Here is a 19,086-nt window from a genome sequence, read left to right as displayed (position 1 = left end):
AAAAATGAGTAAATTTCCATAATTTGCATATTTTCATTCAATAATTCCATATGGAACAATGCTCTGAGGTAACCCATCTCTGAGAAGGAAAGTCTTCATCGCTCAAAAACGTGTTGTAAGGGTAAAATGTTACGCTCATCCAGGATGATCTTGTAGACAACTGTTTAAGGAGTAGGGCATTCTGACTATTGAGTTGCAGTACATTTATTCCCGCATGAAATCTGTTGTACTCATAAATATCCACAGCTGTTCAAAAGAGACAGTGATGTATGCACTACAATATGAGAAGGAAAACTGACATTCACTATTCATCATTAGCATTGTCTTTACAAAAAGAAAGGTGCGCACGATGCTGCTACAAAATTTTTTTATCACTTACGTAGTGATATAAAATGTCTGACAGTCAGCAAAACGAAAGTTGAAAACTAATTGAGTAAGTTTCTCATTGATAAATCCTTTTGTTCTTTAGAAGACTTCCTATTATTGTAATGTGTAAAATGGGATGGGTGGGATTTACTAGGTGACATATGTTCTTTTTTTTTAAAAAAAAAAATCTATCTCATAGATGTTCAGCATATTATACATTAATCTTCGATGTGAATATAAATAAATGACTCATTCTACATCCATGCTATTTATGGAGAAATATTTTCCATGGAACATGTAACTAAATAACAGTTTTGTCTACAGTGACACAAACTCAAGAAACAACGCTCGATCCCTGCAATGAGTGTGCTGCACTCCACGAGACACGACTGACCGCTGATAACACAAAGAAAGATGTGGGCTGGTGATAGCTGCACCATGATGTGTACAGGCGGACAGCCAGCCATGTACCATCCAGGCCTTACATGACTTAACACTCAGTGAGTGAGCAGAACCAATGGATCTGTGGTGGTGAGGCAATTGGCACTGTGAGATGTAAGTGGGACCAGCAGAACATGTAATACATTGTAGAATGATGTAACGTGATCACTGAACAGTGTTTCTTCCATAAAAGAACCATAGGATACAACCTCTATGTTGTGGCCCTTTTCGCTACGATATCCTTCTTGCCGGCCGGTGTGGCCGTGCGGTTCTAGACGCTTCAGTCTGGAACCGCGTGACCGCTACGGTCGCAGGTTCGAATCCTGCCTCGGGCATGGATGTGTGTGATGTCCTTAGGTTAGTTAGGTTTAAGTAGTTCTACGTTGTAGGGGACTGATGAGTCAGAAGTTAAGTCCTATAGTGCTCAGAGCCATTTGAACCATTTGTACCATATCCTTCTATAGCAGAGTGTTAGTCTAACCACCTATGTGGGAGAGCCTGATGTTGGTTAGCTGTGTAGCAATATATTTTAGGTAAGAACAAAGTAAGGACGTTTTATTGTTAACAAGAAAAGAGGATGAACTGGAATTTACATCCCTCTAACAACAATTTAATTCCATATAAATTTCTCTCAGGAACATTTTATAGTCAATAGTTTGTCTTCTCAAACAAGCTGAAAGTGTCCTGTTAAGATATATTCAAAAAATATCCGGGAAACCTAATTGGAGCATAGTGCACTGTTTAATTAGGAACAGTTTCTTTAAACTTAAAAGGAAAACTGATAGAAAAGAAAGAAGTCTTTCTCCAGTAATGTTAAATGTAAACATGGACATCCATTCAGGAACCAGGAAACCTAATATTTACCAGCGTAATTGAAGAGCACAATACAGAACAGTTACCGTGAGATGAAAAATCACAAATTGGTGCGTACAAGGAAACGGAACTCTTTAATTACCAAATCGCCAAGAAGATGAACCGCTCAAGTACACTTATTGGTAATTTCGTTACATTGGGTGCACACTCTGGAAATAACATAGAATTTAGGCTGAGTAGAAGATTGAGGTATCGAAACCCTTTCGCGCAAAGAAAGGGCCACAGAACAGGTATTCTCCTAAACTTGTTGCTGATGAACAGTTGTCAATAATTGCCATACGTGTACGACAAATTTCGTAAAGTGACAAACATTTTTCATTGAAGAAACGACTGCAAAAACCTTCTCTAACACCCAAACGTAAACAAACTAAACCTAGAGAACGAATGATTAATGTTTCCACAAGGTAATCCAAATTTGCATATTTTTGCTAAAACCAGAAGACGTTTGAACATAAACGTATCACCGTATGGCACTGTCTTGCACGTAGCCCGGATGCGAACCCTTGTAAAATCGTTGGAAAAAGAGTTGCAAAGCGCGTTTATCGAAATGGAAAGCAATTTGAGGCCGTATATGAGCTAAAAATTGCAATATGACATGACTGGTTGATGTTTTCACTGAAAGAACTAACAAAATCAATGACGAAGAACATTTTTGAGGTAATTTCGAAGAACGAAGTCCATAGAAAATAGTAAAAGTCCCATAACACAAAGTTACAGTGAATACCTTTACAACAATTTGCACCCAGATAATGTTGCTTGTTTTATGAGAGAAACTATGTGACTCTGTTATGACTGTTTATGTCTTATATGTATCCAACACTTTCATAATAAATTCGATATAGTATGCTATAGACATTGTACTATTACTTTTGTGAGAGTCCTGCCTTTATAGTGATTTCCACTACTCTACGTAAAGCTGAACAAATTTCGAAATATACGTAGACTCATTAAGCCAGCCATTGTTGTTGTGGTCTTCAGTCCAGAGACTGGTTTGATGCAGCTCTCCATGCTACAGTATCCTATGCAAGGTTCTTCGTCTCCCAGTACCTACTGCAACCTACATACTTCTGAATCTATTTCGTGTATTCCTCTCTTGGTCTCCCTCTACAATTTTTATCCTCCACGCTGCCCTCCAATACTAAATTGGTTATCCCTAGATGCCTCAGAATATGCCCTATCAACCGATCCCTTCTATTAGTCAAGTTGTGCCACAAAGTCCTCTTCTCCCGGTTCTATTCAATACCTCCTCATTAGTTACGTGATCAACCCATCTAATCTTCAGCATTCCTCAGTAGTACCACATTTGGAAAGCTTCTATTCTCTTCTTGTCCAAACTATTTATCGTCCACGTTTCATTTCCATACATTGCTACACTCCATACAAATACTTTCAGAAAAGACGTCCTGACACTAAAATCTATAATCGATGTTAACAAAATTCTCTTCCTCAGAAACGCTTTCCTTGCCATTGCCAGTTTACATTTTATTTCCTCTCTACTTCGACCACCATCTCTAATTTTGCTCCACAAATAGCAAAACTCATTTACTGCTTTAAGCGTCTCATTTCCTAATCTGATTCCCTCAGCATCACCTGATTAAATCGACTACATTCCATTATGCTCATTTTATATTTGTTGGTGTTCATCCTATATCCTCCTTTCAAGACACGGTCCATTCCGTTCAGCTGCTCTTCCAAGTCCTATGCTGTCTCTGACAGATTTACAAGGTCATCGTCGAACCTCAAAGTTTTCATTTCTTCTCCATTGATTCTGATTGCTACTCCAATTTTTTTTTGTTTCCTTTACTGCTTGCTCAATATACAGATTGAACAACATCGGGGATAGGCTACAACCCTGTCTCGCTCCCTTCGCAACCACGGCTTCCCTTTCGTGCCCCTCGACTCTTATAACCGCCATCTAGTTTCTGTACAAATTGCAAAGCCAAGCCAGACATGTAAGTTACATATGTAACAGTTCTAATAAGGAGACTGCCTACACTACGCTTGTCCGTCCTCTTTTAGAATATTGCTGTGCGGTGTGGGATTCTTACCAGATACGATTGACGGAATACATAGGAAAAGTTCAAAGATAGGCAGGACGTTTTTTATTATCTCGAAATAGGGAAGAGAGTGTCACTGAAATGATACAGGGTTTGGGGTGGACATAATTAAAACACAGGCGTTTTTCGTTGCGGAGGAATATTCTCACGAGATGCCAATCATCAACTTTCTCCTGCGAATGCGAAAATATTTTGTTGACGCCGGCCTACATGGGGAGAAATAGTCACCCGGTAAAAATAAGGGAAAGCAGAGCTCGTACTTAAAGATATAGGTGTTCATTCTTTCCGCACGCTTTACGAGATTGGAATAATAGAGAATTGTGAAGGTGGTTCTATGAAACCTCTGCCAGGCACTTAAATGTGATTTCCAGAGTATTCTTGAAGATGTAGATGTAGAAGAAACAGATGACACGTACATCAATATTAAAATGATTTGTGATTGCATTTCTTGTTAGTGACGGTTAGTTTTACGTAATATTTACACGAGAAAAATTATAATTTAAGGGATATAATAATATTTAAGTAGCTAGAATGGATTAATTTTGTTAAATGAGAGGACAGTTTTTGGTTTCTAGCGATGTTTAAGCTGAAATACATACAGTAAAGGAAAAATGAACAACACTAGATGGTGGAAATACCTGCAGACATGGCCAGATTTTGGTGTACTGACGGTAACCATGGATGTGCTCCAAAGGCGGAGAGATAAAATCGAGAAATAAATGTTAATCAGATCTTCATTATAGTATAAAGGTTCCTAAATGGCCAGCACAAGGAGAAAAAAGAAACTAACTAAAAGCTGTGGAAATAAGTTCACTAAGAAGGTAGATTTTAAACTTTCTAGCATATTTTGTGCGTTGACGTAGTATACCCATATTTAGACAGTACCCTTTCATTTAGCGTACTCCTGAGATGCTAACATGATCTGAAACTGGCTATCTATACAGTGAAGACACAACTCCTCATATGATAATGTGAAATAATCACAAAATATTCAGACAAAGGCAACTAATAATCATCTGAATTTAAACACGGTGTCTCAGAAAAACATGAAATTGGTTACCACAGCTCACGAGATATCATGAAAGAGGCGTTTACATTTGTTCTATAGCCTAGTTACCGGGGCCACCTAATGAATTTAGTGTCAAACAGACATGGCTGGCAACACTCCGATCTGAATATAGACGAAATCGTTGTAATCTACATCTACATCTACATACATACTCTGCAAGCCACCTGACAGTGTGTGGCGGAGGGTACCGTGAGTACCTCAAAAAATTGCGTTCAAATGTGTTTGATATCTTATGGGACTGCTAGGGTCATCAGTCCCTAAGCTTACACACTACTTAACCTAAATTATCGTAAGGACAAACGCACACACCCATGCCCGAGGGAGGACTCGAACCTCCGCCGGGATCAGCCGTACAACCCACGACTGCAGCTCCCCAGACCGCTCGGCTAATCCTGCGCGGCTTCAGTACCTCTATCGGTTCTGCAGTCTAATTGTCGCTAACTACTGTTGCTACTGTTGCACAACTTTATGAACTGTTCATTGTTGTATAAGGTTTGCCACGGCGAACCTGAACACTGGATTGTCATGGATGATAAAGAGGAACTGTCTAAATCTGAATACATCATATTAAGCTACGAATCAAAAGAATAGTGTACTATGAAGTTTTTTTCTGCTGTTGATAAAGAAGATGACGCTACAGATTTGAGCGACAAGGATTCTACTGACGAATGGGTTCTGAGTAAGGAAGATGCTGCTGCTGCTTCAGATATCGAAGATGCTGTTGGTTCCTGTAGCAATACTGAAGTTGAAAGAGAGTCAAGTCTTAATAGAAGGAATGAATACGAAATAGCTGACGGAAACTGTGAAGCGAATGTGTCCTCTACAGGCATTCTACGTGGTAAAGATGAAACCATATAGCGTAAGTGACCTTTTGGGACATGAAAGTTGCTGAAGCATAACGTATTGGAGGAATGGGCTGGTCCATCACGTACAATAAAAGTTTCTGATTGCTTCACTGTTAATGCGAAGCATTTTCCTTGCAAAGGAAAGATGAGATTTACTCAGTATATGCTCTCAAAGCCAACCATATATGGCTTGAAAGTTTTATGGGTTTTTCATTCGCGAAATTTTTATTCAATAACCGACCAAATTTATACAGGTAACTCGTCTTCATGAAGAGAAACTGATCAAAAGGAGAGCATTGTAAACGATTTATGTGACCATTTCAAAGATCCTGGGAGAAATACCGTCAATGACAATTTTTTCACATCTCTGCCATCAGCAAGGCCATTGAAGACTTGCGATTTGTCCTTAATTTATTTTCTGAAAAGAAACAAGATCTACAGCGCCAGAAATGCAACCTTCCTCTTCAGGACTTCACGTCTACATTTGGACTAAGTGTAGCTAACGTTTCTGCGTTCAAATCTTGTTTTTGCAAAGAAAGCAGTTCCAGTGTTATTCACAATACATTAAGATGCATCCACTTGTAGCTCTCTTTGAAAGACAGACGTTATACATTGTTACAACAGTACAAAATGGGCCGTGAATAGCTTCGACTAGTAGTGTTCTCATCAGAGTGTAAAAAGGTGAACCCAGAGATGGCCGCAGCAATTTTCTACAACATTTTGGGTATTGCTTACATAGTGGTGTACATTATTTACGCAGAAAACAATCCTCTGTACAAAAATGTCAATCACGGACTGCTTATAATGGTTCTGGGAAAACATTTGGGAATGCCTTCCATTAACTCTAGATCATCAAATCTTATTGCTTGAAAAATGTTGCGTGAAATCGGGCACTGAGTGCTTGATAGGTGGACATCGAATTCTGCTTCCTGATCAAGAGGAGGCTGAGTAAAAACAAGATGTTTCTGGAAAATCGTTGGCGACTTTTCTGCGCAAATCTCAGTCAAACAAAATGAAAAAGAAAACAAGATAAAGTTGCGAGAAATGGAAAAAAAACAATGTGCGATGAACATTACATTACAGCAACAGTATGTGAACTTTGTGAGTAAATAATAATTCCAAGTTCATCTTTCCACTGTAACGAGGAGAAAAATATAATATAATTAAATGTCAAATATAGTAAAACAAGTTACATTTTTCACACATTTGTGACTATATCTGTTGTATTATTACTCGGTTGTCTAGTGAATAGTAAAACAATATACTATATAAAATAAAGTATTTCATATGTGAACTTCACACCTGTTCTGATGGAGATATGAGGTTACTTAGGTAACGGAATATAGATTACAGGGAGAATTACCTTCATTCCAATTTTAATGATCTTCTTTGAAAGTATCTAAATTTTGTTTTTGTTATGACACTTAGAAAGATGCAGATGAGGAATAACATGAGGCTTGCGTACGCTTGTGTCAGCACATCTGAAAACTTGGCTGTTATAGTTACCTGGATAACAGTGTGGATACATGGGTCAACAAGATTCCTTTAATTATACAGATACAACAAGTAATGATAAAGCAGACTAATTTTCAACTTAATGATAAAAAAACTGCATGACTTAGGTATATGTGGTTAGAACTGGAAATGAAATAAAGCAACTAAGACCATGTAAACCCTGACGATTGCAGAATTAGTCAACAGATTAACGAAAAGAAGCGAGAAAAGTACGTGTAAGCAACAGTGCTCGTACTTGAGTGCATGCAGCGTTTTACTAGATCTCTGATATTAATTTTAGAAAGCATGATTCTAACGTGCAAGAAACAAATTTACAGGCCTTTCATGACTTGAGCAGATAATTCTTATTATTACCATCGAACTAAGACTCAAGTGCAGAGGGTAGCTGCAGAGATGTAAAGTTGTAACATTGACACTGGCATATATGATCAGCTCTATGACGACGAGGATAATGAAAAGTTAGTAAAAATAACAACAGTTTCCTTTTCATAATCTGAAATGAGTAACCAGTAATGCTAGTTTCTGTTTTAGAGGTAGCCAAAGTGGAGCAGAGCACCATGAGCACGAAGTCAGCCAACGATCGCAGCTGAGCGTATACACTTATTAGTCTTCTCTCCAAGCTACAAAAATAATTTTCATGAACCTCCACAGGACTGTTTTACAGAACCCAGAAAACCATTCCTGCTGACCTCCTTGAAGTCCAACAGCTTCGTCTTGCCACGAGGGCACCACGTTCCCTATCCAATGGCAGACTGCATATTTTTAGTGTGTCGTTCCGTATCCCTTGATAGATTGTATCTTTTTCAGAAAGAGTCTCGCCTCGACATCTCACAATGGCAGTACGTGCACTGTCGAATGTCACATTCAAGGTTCTGCAGGCCTATAATCTACATGTGGATCAGCGTCTCTGACAATACTTGTGCGCCCAAATACCTATCTTAGAACGTGGCCTATCAAATGGAAACAATTTTACGACAATCTACCTGAAGGACAATTGTTCTCCTCACCCTTCCACAATCAGTCAATTGGGCCAGCTTCAGAGGAAACATTACATGTATCTTCCCCCGAAGAGAAGTGGAACTGAGGAAGACTTACTGGTTTCGAATACAGTGGTGTTTGCTTTACTAGCTTCCGCATTTTCGTGCGTCATAGCAAATTTAATTTAATTTGGCTAGTTATTTTGTACACAGGGCTGTTAATTAAGTTACAGAGCAGTTTTAGAACAACTTTCTGATAGTATCTTAAGCAGATTGGCCTTGACAGGAGGAGTTTTTAATACCATTAACCTCTGATCCTGGTCTTGCATCTTGAAAAGATTTCGAGAAAGAGAGTCAATCTCTGTCCCAACGAGATTAGTGAACTTAATATTCCTTTCTTCCTGTAACGATGTATCTACCTCCTGTCTTCGTTAATGATTCAATGCATCTTTGGTTTCCTGGTCACTCCTTTTTATGTGACTAACAGTGAAACGGAAGGCTGAAATCCACTCCGTCCAATAAACAATCCATCCCTTTTTGCGAGAATGAGCCAAAATTCATCCAATGGCCAGGTGGCCGGTGTCTAAATGAAATTTTACCAGCACTAGCTAGAATTAAATTTTTTAAGGCGGAAAGGACAGCCATTTCCTCCAGTTCATACACCAAACATTTGAGCCAGCAGCAGAATGAGCTCTCCATTTTACGCTGTTGGCTGACGGACTCCCTGTTAATTTTGCAATAAAACGGCAACAATACCTGATACGGAGTTGTCTGTCTTCAAAAGGAATTCGTGTAGAAAATTGGGTGTACAACATGAGCAGAAGCACTACTGATGGCCCGTTTCGAATAAATAAAATCTGCTTGTTGATTACCACCCCAAAGAGAAGGCACACGTTTGCGCTGCATTTGATTAAGGGCTATTAACAACTGAACAAACCCAGTAACAACTGCACGAAAATGAAATAACTATTCCTATAAAGCGTGTTAACTCTTTTTATCTACGGCAAGGGGAAAATCACAAATACATCTTGTGCATTAATTATCAGTTTTTGTCTATTGAGCAGACACAAGATGACCGAGATATAGCATTTGCAAAAGAGCGAAGTTGACTGTACTAGGTTTTAGAGAAAACTACACGCTCCTGTGGCAGATTAAAACCTAACGAAGTTTTTCCAGAAGAGACTGATTATAAATTACAACACCATCTAAGTGTTTGTGCGCAGAATACTGCTCAGAGAATGGAATAATACAGCAGCCCTAGCAGACATACCGCAAGTCATACTGTCGCACTCATATAAACTGTAAACAGTGCAAAAGGAATTGGTTAGAAGGCATGATTAACATCAAAACCTGTAAACCAGTGTCATCCATAAATCCAGGTGAAACAGGTGTAGAGGTCAGGCAAGGGGACATCATTCAAGACAATTATTTTATTGAGAGAACGAAAATTGTCGACCTTTAATCTTCGCACTTTCCTTTTGGCACTATAAACATCTACAGCTACATCCACATAGATACTGTGCAAATCGCATTTAAATGCCTGGCAGAGGGTTCTTCGAGCCACCTTCTCGTATAGCGCACGGAAAGAATGAACACCTACATCTTTCCGTACGACATCTGATTTCCCTTATTATATCAAAAAATGGTTCAAATGGCTCTGAGCACTATGGAACTTAACTGCTGAGGTCATCAGTCCCCTAGAACTTAGAACTATTTAAACCTAACTAACCTAAGGACATCACACACATCCATGCCCGGGGCAGGATTCGAACCTGCGACCGTAACGGTCGCGCGGCTCCAAACTCTAGCGCCTAGAACCGCTCGGCCACTCCATCCAGCCCTTATTTTATCGTGGTGATCGTTCCTCCCTATGTAGGTCGGTGTCAACAAAATATTTTCGCATTCGGCGGAGAAGGTTGGTAATTGGAATTTCGTGAGAAGATTCCGTCGCAACGAAAAACGCCTTTCTTTTAATGATGTCCAGCCCAAATACTGCATCATTACTGTGACAGTCTCTCCCATATTTCCCGATAATACAAAACGTGCTGCCTTTCTTTGAACTTTTTCGATGTACTCCGTCAGACCTATCTGGTAGGGATCCCACATCACACAGCAGTATTCTAAAAGAGAACGAACAAGCGTTATGTAGGCAGTCTCCTTAGTAGGTCTGTTACAATTTCTAAGTGTTCTGCAATCAAACGCAGTATTTGGTTAGCCTTCCCCACAACATTTTCTGTGTGTTCCTTCCAATTTAAGTTGTTCGTAATTGTAATACCTAGGTATTTTGTTGAATTTCCGGCTTTTAGATTAGACTGATCTATCGTTTAACCGTAGTTTAACGAGTTCCTTTTAGCACTCATGTGGATGACCACACACTTTTCGTTATTTAGGGTCAACTGCCAGTTTTCGCACCATTCAGATATCTTATCTAAATCGTTTTGCAGTTTGTTTTGATTTTCTGATGACTTTATAAAGGACAGCGTTATCAGCAAACAACCGAAGACGGCTGCTTATATTGTCTCCCAAATCGTTAATATAGATAAGTAACAGCATAGGACCCGTAACACTACTTTCGGGAGGCCCAGAAATTACTTCTGTTTTACTCGATAACTTTCTGTCAATTAACTACGAACTGTGACCTCTCTGACAGGAAATCGCAAATCCAGCCACATAACTGAGACGATGTCCCATAAGCACGTAATCTCACTAAGAGCCGCTTGCGTTGTACAGTGTCAAAAGCCTTCCGGAAATCCAGAAACACGGAATCCTTCTGTAGTCCCTTGTCAATAGCATTTAACACTTCAAGTGAATAAAGAGCTAGTTGTGTTTCATAGGAACGATGTTTTATAAACCCATGTTGACTGTGTGTCAATAGACAGTTTTCTTCGTGGTAATTCGTAATCTTCGAACACAATATATGTTCCAAAATCCTGCTGCATATCGAAGTTAATGATATGGGCCCATAACTGAGTGGATTACTCCTACTACATTTCTTGAATATTGTTGTGACCGGTGCAACTTTCCAGTCTTCGTAAACGGATCATTCGTCGGGTGAACTGTTGTATATGATTGTTAACTATGGAGCCAATGCAGCAGCATACTCCGAAAGAAACCTAATTGGTATTCGGTCTGGACAAGAAGGATTGCTTTTATTAAGTGATTTAAGTTGCTTCACTACTCCGATGATATTTACTTCTATGTTACTCATGTTGGCAGCTGTTCTCGATTCGAATTCTGTAATATTTACTTGGTCTTCTTTTGTGAAGATATTTTGGCAGGCTGTGGTTAGTAACTCTGTTTTGGAAGCATATTATCTCCATTTATATCGCGCAGTGAAGGCATTGATTGTTTCTTGCTGCTAACATACATACGGCGATACATACAGATATATAGATATCCTAATAACTCCTCCTACAAGTAATTTGTCAATTATTTTTCTCAACTCCTACATCTTAGGTGGTGACAAACGATAAGGAGAATACCGCACAGGTACTTGGATTGTAAGCTGAATTTCACATTTAGTTTGATTAACCAAATGCAGAAATTGATCAGCCTGATTGCGAGGTCACGTCCCACTTGAAATTGAATTTCACTTGTACTACTATTATCAATTAGAGGAATCGAAGAACGCCAGATATAACTTTTCTCAGAGCAAAATATGAAAGACAATCGCTTCCCAGAAGGGTGCTAGCGAAAAGATGTTGACCGACGAAGATCATTTTTTTTTTGGGGTGGGGGGAGGGGGCTATTTTTCCCTAACATAAGTAAATTTTGTCCAGTAACCATATGAAGCTTTTCAGGGACAAAGTACCAATGTTTTTATAATTGATGTAACTTTCGTACAACATCAACGAGGCATTACTACTTGAATTTAAAAGACCGCAAACAATTTCGTGGTTAACTGCACGGCAAACCTGAGGAAAGGAAGGTGTACTGACGTCATGTAGCAATCTACATCCTCTGAGTGGTCATTTCCTTCAGCTATCCCTCTTCCGAAACCTTCAACTGTTCCCAAGTTGGTGAAATCTTGTTTTACAGTCACATGCTAAATTCCCGAGTGTATTTGAAGCAGTGTGAACTGCTACTTTTTTCCAAATAAGATCTTGATGCCCCTGTTTTAAACATAGTTCCTTTCAGATGATTTGCTTTTTCGATCAGAAAAACTAATAGCATCTGCATCACGATTAATTACACTGAGTTGAAAAACACTCAGGTTCGCTACTGAAAGTGAACTTAGAGTAAACCTCAGGTTGCATATCATAAAATACATTTTGAACAGTCTCTCTTTCACGAGAGTCAACACAAAGGCCAGTTGGGATTTCTTGTAGTTGTAGTCTTCAGTCCTGAGACTGGTTTGATGCAGCTCTCCATGCTACTCTATCCTGTGCAAGCTTCTTCATCTCCCAGTACCTACTGCAGCCTACATCCTTCTGAATCTGCTTAGTGTATTCATCTCTTGATCTCCCTCTACGATTTTTACCCTCGACGCTGCCCTCCAATACTAAATTGGTGACCCTTCGATGTCTCAGAACATGTCCTACCAACCGATCCCTTCTTCTAGTCAAGTTGTGCCACAAGCTTCTCTTCTCCGCAATTCTATTCAATACCTCCTAATTAGTTATGTGATCTACCCATCTAATCTTCAGCGTTCTTCTGTCGCACCACATTTCGAAAGCTTCTATTCTCTTCTAGTTTAAACTATTTATCGTCCACGTTTCTCTTCCATACATGGTTACACTCCCTACAAATACTTTCAGAAACGACTTCCTGACATTTAAATCTATACTCGATGTTAACAAATTTTTCTTCTTCAAAAACGCTTTCCTTGCCATTGCCAGTTTACATTTTATATCATCTCTACTTCGACCATGATCAGTTGTTTTGCTCCCCAAATAGCAAAACTCCTGTACTACTTTAAGTGTCTCATTTCCTAATCTAATTCCCTCAGCATCACCCGACTCAATTCGACTACATTCCATTATCCTCGTCTTGCTTTTGTTGATGTTCATCTTATACCCTCCTTTCAAGACACTGTCCATTCCGTTCAGCTGCTCTTCCAAGTCCTTTGCTGTCTCTGACTGAATTACAATGTCATCGGCGAACCTCGAAGTTTTTATTTCGTCTCCATGGATTTTAATACCTACTCCGAACTTTTCTTTTGTTTCCTTTATTGCTTGCTCAATATACAGATTGAATAACATCGGGGATAGGCTACAACCCTGTCTCACTCCCTTCCCAACAACTGCTTCCCTTTCATACCCCTCGACTCTTATAACTGCCATCTGCTTTCTGTACAAATTGTAAATAGCCTTTCGCTCCCTGTATTTTACCCCTGCCACCTTCAGGATTTGAAAGAGAGTATTCCAATCAACATTGTCAATAGCTATCTGTAAGTCTACAAACGCTAGAAACGTAGGTTTGCGTTTCCTTTATCTTTCTTCTAAGATAAGTCGTGGGGTCAGTATTGCCTCACGTGTTCCAACATTTCTCCGGAATCCTAACTGATCTTCCCCGAGGTCGGCTTCTATCAGTTTTTCCATCGTCTGTAAAGAATTCGCGTTAGTATTTTGCAGCTGTGACTTATTAAACTGATATTTCAGTAATTTTCACATCTGTCAACACCTGCTTTCTTTGGGCTTTCTTAACACTTCCAAAATGATGAAGGAAAGGTTCCTGTCACCCATGCACTCGAAAATAATCCTCAGTAAGGAATTAAGTTTTCAGTCTATCAGATACATTTTGATAAACAGTTCTCTTTCTGAAAAACCCTTTATGTTCCCTCTTCTCCAATAACGTGTTACATAATGCTTCATAAACGGCCCCTGATCAAGAGGAACTCAATTTAAATAACCAAAACATCAAGCACGGTAACAAATCGTTGGATATCAACTGACAAGTAAAGGAATGGTACAATTTGGGCACTTTCAAAGACAGACAATTCAGGAACACCATAGAAAATGGCCTTGAGTGGATCTGGTAAGCGACTAAAAAGATGCTACAGTCCCACGTCACCCCCGTCTGAATCTCCACATTTGTCTTGCTAGACTTTTAGGATATGAGAGTTTTTCCACCGCTGAAACAAATTAACGTGGTTTTACAATTCTGTAATGCTCTCCCGTAGTTCCTACATTAATGTAATTAGCCCAGCTTCCGAAATAACTTGCCGTAAATCGAGTAATCCATTACTTATTTGATCAAGATGGACATTTACTTTAAGAAAGTGAAAACCCGATGGGAAATTATTTAGCAAATGATAGAAGTTACTCTGAAGGCCAGGGAGAGGTTCTAGACAGATAGAGACTGCGTTACTTACCTCAATGTCGATAGTGGAGCTGAGCCGGGCCGATGTTGTCGAGTGCGCATTCAAGTGCTCGCTCATTATAACCACATTTCAGTCTTTATGATATCCACGAACTTTAAGTTCGTAGGCCAACCGCGCCCTCATTGAGATGCCTCGAGGCCTTAACTAGGCGTAGCCTGATCAGTCATATGAATTTCACCTGTGAACGAAAAGAAAAAGCAATAAACAAGATTCATTAACTGTTAAACATTTTAGATGAACTTTGCGGTATTCCTCGTCTGACAACTTGTTTTGTGTTAGGCCCTGCTTCCATTCACCGGGAGCTGGTGGGAAGCTGGTTTGGTAAGGTATCAGACCATGAATAAGCACTATTCTTAACCAGGATAAGTGCACAAGCATTCTGCATTCTTCTTAACCAAAATTACCTTGACGTTGTCCAAAATAACAGAATTTCTCAACTTACAATTTGCAGCACCATTGTTTTCCTGGAAAACAAATCTCATCGTTTAGTTAATGAATTGCGCAACGGTATCTCACCTCAATCGTTAGACAATATTTTTGAAATTAATAAGCAATGAAGACATTTGAATGACAACTTGAATTAAGTCACTCGTATTTCAGCAAAATTAAAGAAACATAACTCCAGTAATATTTCAGTAAATCTGACGTGACTCTGAAATAATTCGTTTCAGAGGCATTGAGATAAGGATTACACCAGGCAACACTATAATACGATCTTTCTTAACAAGCCAACAGGAGCCGTGGAACGGTAAGAGCTGTCATTACAGAAGTGAAAATAACAAATTCTGCAGAACTATAACAGTGAGAGAAAGAGATAAACAGATAATTGAAATCGTTAGTACACCAATTAAGACTACCAACTGTGGTGTCACCGCCAGACACCACACTTGCTAGGTGGTAGCCTTTAAATCGGCCGCGGTCCGTTAGTATACGTCGGACCCGCGTGTCGCCACTATCAGTGATTGCAGACAGAGCGCCGCCACACGGCAAGTCTAGAGAGACTTCCTAGCACTCGCCCCAGTTGTACAGCCGACTTTGCTAGCAATGGTTCACTGACAAATTACGCTCTCATTTGCCGAGACGATAGTTAGCATAGCCTTCAGCTACGTCATTTGCTACGACCTAGCAAGGCGCCATTATCATTTATTTATCTTGGGATGCATGTACAGTCAGACCGATGTTCACCAATTATGGATTAAAGTATTTCACCATCTGCGTCCGTTTTTCTAAGTTCTAATTTCCTTGTCATTTTCCAGACCTCACGCCAGCCTGCGTGAGCTTAAACGCGAGCCTTTCGGCTTCCTCCAAACCCCGTGAATTGGCTCCTGCCAATTCACAACACCAACAATTTTCAGTAGGAAAAAAACAGGTGGTTCTATGTACTCGTTTAAGCAGCGTAAGTGTTAAAGAGTCAGATATAATCTGAAAATACTTAAATGTTTACAGCAGACTAGAAACAAAAGATAGTTGTGATTATGTGGCACTAAAACTATATCCAGCTTTGACACCCGCTGAATTATCGCAACAACGCAAGGAAAAGAAATGGCTATTAAACTCCATCAGCTGACGTAATATGTTAAAAGCGTTAAACCCAGTAGTCAACCGTTAACTACCGACGCAAAGTTAGAATAGCCGATTCACCAAATACGAGGAAAATGTCATCACTGACAGCAACACTTAAATAATGGTTCAAAAAGTGGCTCTGAGCACTATGGGACTTAACATCGTCATCCGTCCCTTAGAACTTAGAACTACTTAAACCTAACTAACCTAAGTACATCACACACATCGATGCCCGAGGCAGGATTCGAACCTGCGACCGTAGCAGTCGCTCGGTTCCGTACTAAAGCGCCTAGAACCTAGAATATCATAGGTCACTCACAGTCAGCCCACGACTGACTCGGCAAGCTTGTTTGATTAACTTGTGTCGGCATTGCGCACGTGGAGTAAACACATTGTCGCCAGTTAAGTCCTGGATTACAGTGGAGCGGTGCAACAGAGCAGAGCTGCAGGTCGGGCAGCTGCCGCAGCGATGCTTCGCCGGCGCGGCAACGGATAGGCTCGTTTCACTGCATGCAGGACAACGCACAAGCCGGCCAATCTGCAGTTTTTCTCAAATGATTTTAAAGAAACTACTAGGTAAAAAACTGATTTGCAATGAATATATGAGGTCTGTATTAATCTACGTTTAGTGTACGTTTGATCGTATGTTACTGCATATCAAATGTAGTTAACATATTGATATACTCTTTGATCTTGTGATGGCATCTATAACTCACTCCATTCTCACGAAAATGGACCGTACATAGTGCACTCCATTCTGCTTGCGTGGCCGGACAACAAATTGAGAATGAAATATTCATAAGACCCTTGTATCTCATAAAAAGGTTCAAATGGCTCTGAGCACTATGGGACTTAACTTCTGAGGTCATCAGTCCCCTAGAACTTAGAAATACGTAAACCTAACTAAGGACATCGCACAAGCCCACGCCCAAGGCAGGATTCGAACCTGCGACCGTCGCGGTCGCGCGGTTCCAGACTGTAGCGCCTACAACTGCTCGGCCTTGTATCTCATAAACGCTTTGAGATATAGAAACAAGATTTTAGCAAATGATAGCACGCAAACACGAGAGTAGATTGTCATGTGGTTGCTGTGTGTAAGTTCCTTATATATTGTCATAAATTAACTGTTTTTCTCTCAATACAGTCATAATTTTTAAGAGTCATCAACAGCTGCGGAAATGAGAATTATTAAAGGTTCCTAGAAGTCAGAAGAAGTTTTCTAGACTTGAATCTGACGTTCACAATAGGATTCATAACATTTGTAAGAATTGTGGAGTCAACTACCAAAGCGTTCTGCGGTTACCTCCAGCCACATCACATAAGTGCATTTAGTAAATTATTTTCTAAATACTGTAAATGATTTATGTAACATACAGGACTTTCCAAATGCAGAGAGTGATGTTGACAGAAAAGTCATTCGTCGAAAATGCTCAGAAAATGCTGGTACAGTGTTTATAATATATAAACATAATTCATTATCATCGATGTTGGGTGGTGTGGGAAGGAAATCATAGTTTTCATTCTTTTAGTGTAGAGGAGCATAATATACAGCCAGACCCTCCATTACCAAAGACATTAGCTGTGTTGATCTTTGTGTTCATTGAAGATTAAGCATAACCTTTGTTGAAACGTTTTATTAATTCACGGGTTTAGATCCAGAGAAAGAAAATTTCGAGAAATTTTTTCCCTGACTACAATGACTAATTGAATCTGATTTATGAAAAGTGAGCGCTAAGTAGAGCATATTTCGTAAAGCAATACAAAGTTACCAGAATTGGCTGACGACATTGTGTAATTTACATGTTCTCCACGACACTGTGATTGACCTAGAATAATCCCTCAGTGTCGATGACCAACATGCAGTAGAAATTGAGCGTTCTATACAAGGCATTTATTAGACAGGGTGAAACTAACAGAGCTTCAAATGAATCTGACAAAGTGAGACCGATTTGGAGACGTTCTTTTTCAACAGTAAAACAGAAAAAATGCTAGTCCCAACAATAGTACTGGCTCTGTTAGCTGGAGCAACAGCTGAATCCGGCTGGCATTGCCTAACGCAGCCGGTGTCACTCGAACGCTATGGTCGCTGCTCTCAGAAACAGACGTGTCTCATCCACTCAGCCCCGCTCTGCGCCACTCTGCTCCATCCCACTCTCAGCCACTGCAATCACAGCCCCTTGAGCAGCACTGGTCTGTGTTGTCAACGCTGTTCTGCTCGCAATGCTGCGCTGATATGCTCCTGGCGCGCTGCTTCACTGTAACTGCAGTCAACTGAAGACGCACTGATGCATACCGACTGGTTGTAATTACAGTGCCATTACTCACGGAAGTGCCCACCCGGCTAGCCGCACCGTCTAAGGCCCTGCTTATTGAGCGGGAAGGCGTGCCGCTCCCGGCACGAATCCGACGGCGGATTAGTGTCGAGGTCCGGTATGCCGGCGAGTCTGTGGATGATTTTTAAGGCGGTTTTCCATCCGCCTCGGCCAATGCGAGCTAAGTCCCCTTATTCCGCCTCAGTTACTCTATGTCGGCGATTACTGCGCAAACACTGTCTCCAAGTACGCGTATATCATAATTACTCTACCATGCCAACATTTGGGGTTACACTCGTCTGGTATGATACGTTCCCTGGGGGGGTCCAGTTGGTGCCGAACCGCACAATAACGTTGGGTTCGGTGTGGGGCTGCGATGTGGTGGGTGGACTGCTGTGGCCTGTTCAAATGGCTCTGAGCACTATGGGACTCAACTGCTGTGGTCATAAGTCCCCTAGAACTTAGAACTACTTAAACCTAACTAACCTAAGGACATCACACACATCCATGCCCGAGGCAGGATTCGAACCTGCAACCGTAGCAGTCGCACGGTTCCGGACTGCGTGCCTAGAACCGCGAGACCACCGCGGCCGGCACTGTGGCCTGTCAAGGGGTCGTTAACTACTGAGGACTAAGGGGTGACGAAGCCTCTTCGTCGTTTCGAGGTCCCCGTTTCAATACACACAGCCACTCACGGAACTCCAAGGGTGGACTCTAATAATTATACGGCAGCGATACATGACAGT

The sequence above is a fragment of the Schistocerca nitens genome, chromosome 8 (assembly GCF_023898315.1).
Source record: "Schistocerca nitens isolate TAMUIC-IGC-003100 chromosome 8, iqSchNite1.1, whole genome shotgun sequence".
NCBI lineage: Eukaryota > Metazoa > Arthropoda > Insecta > Orthoptera > Acrididae > Schistocerca > Schistocerca nitens.
This window is presented reverse-complemented; position numbering follows the sequence as displayed.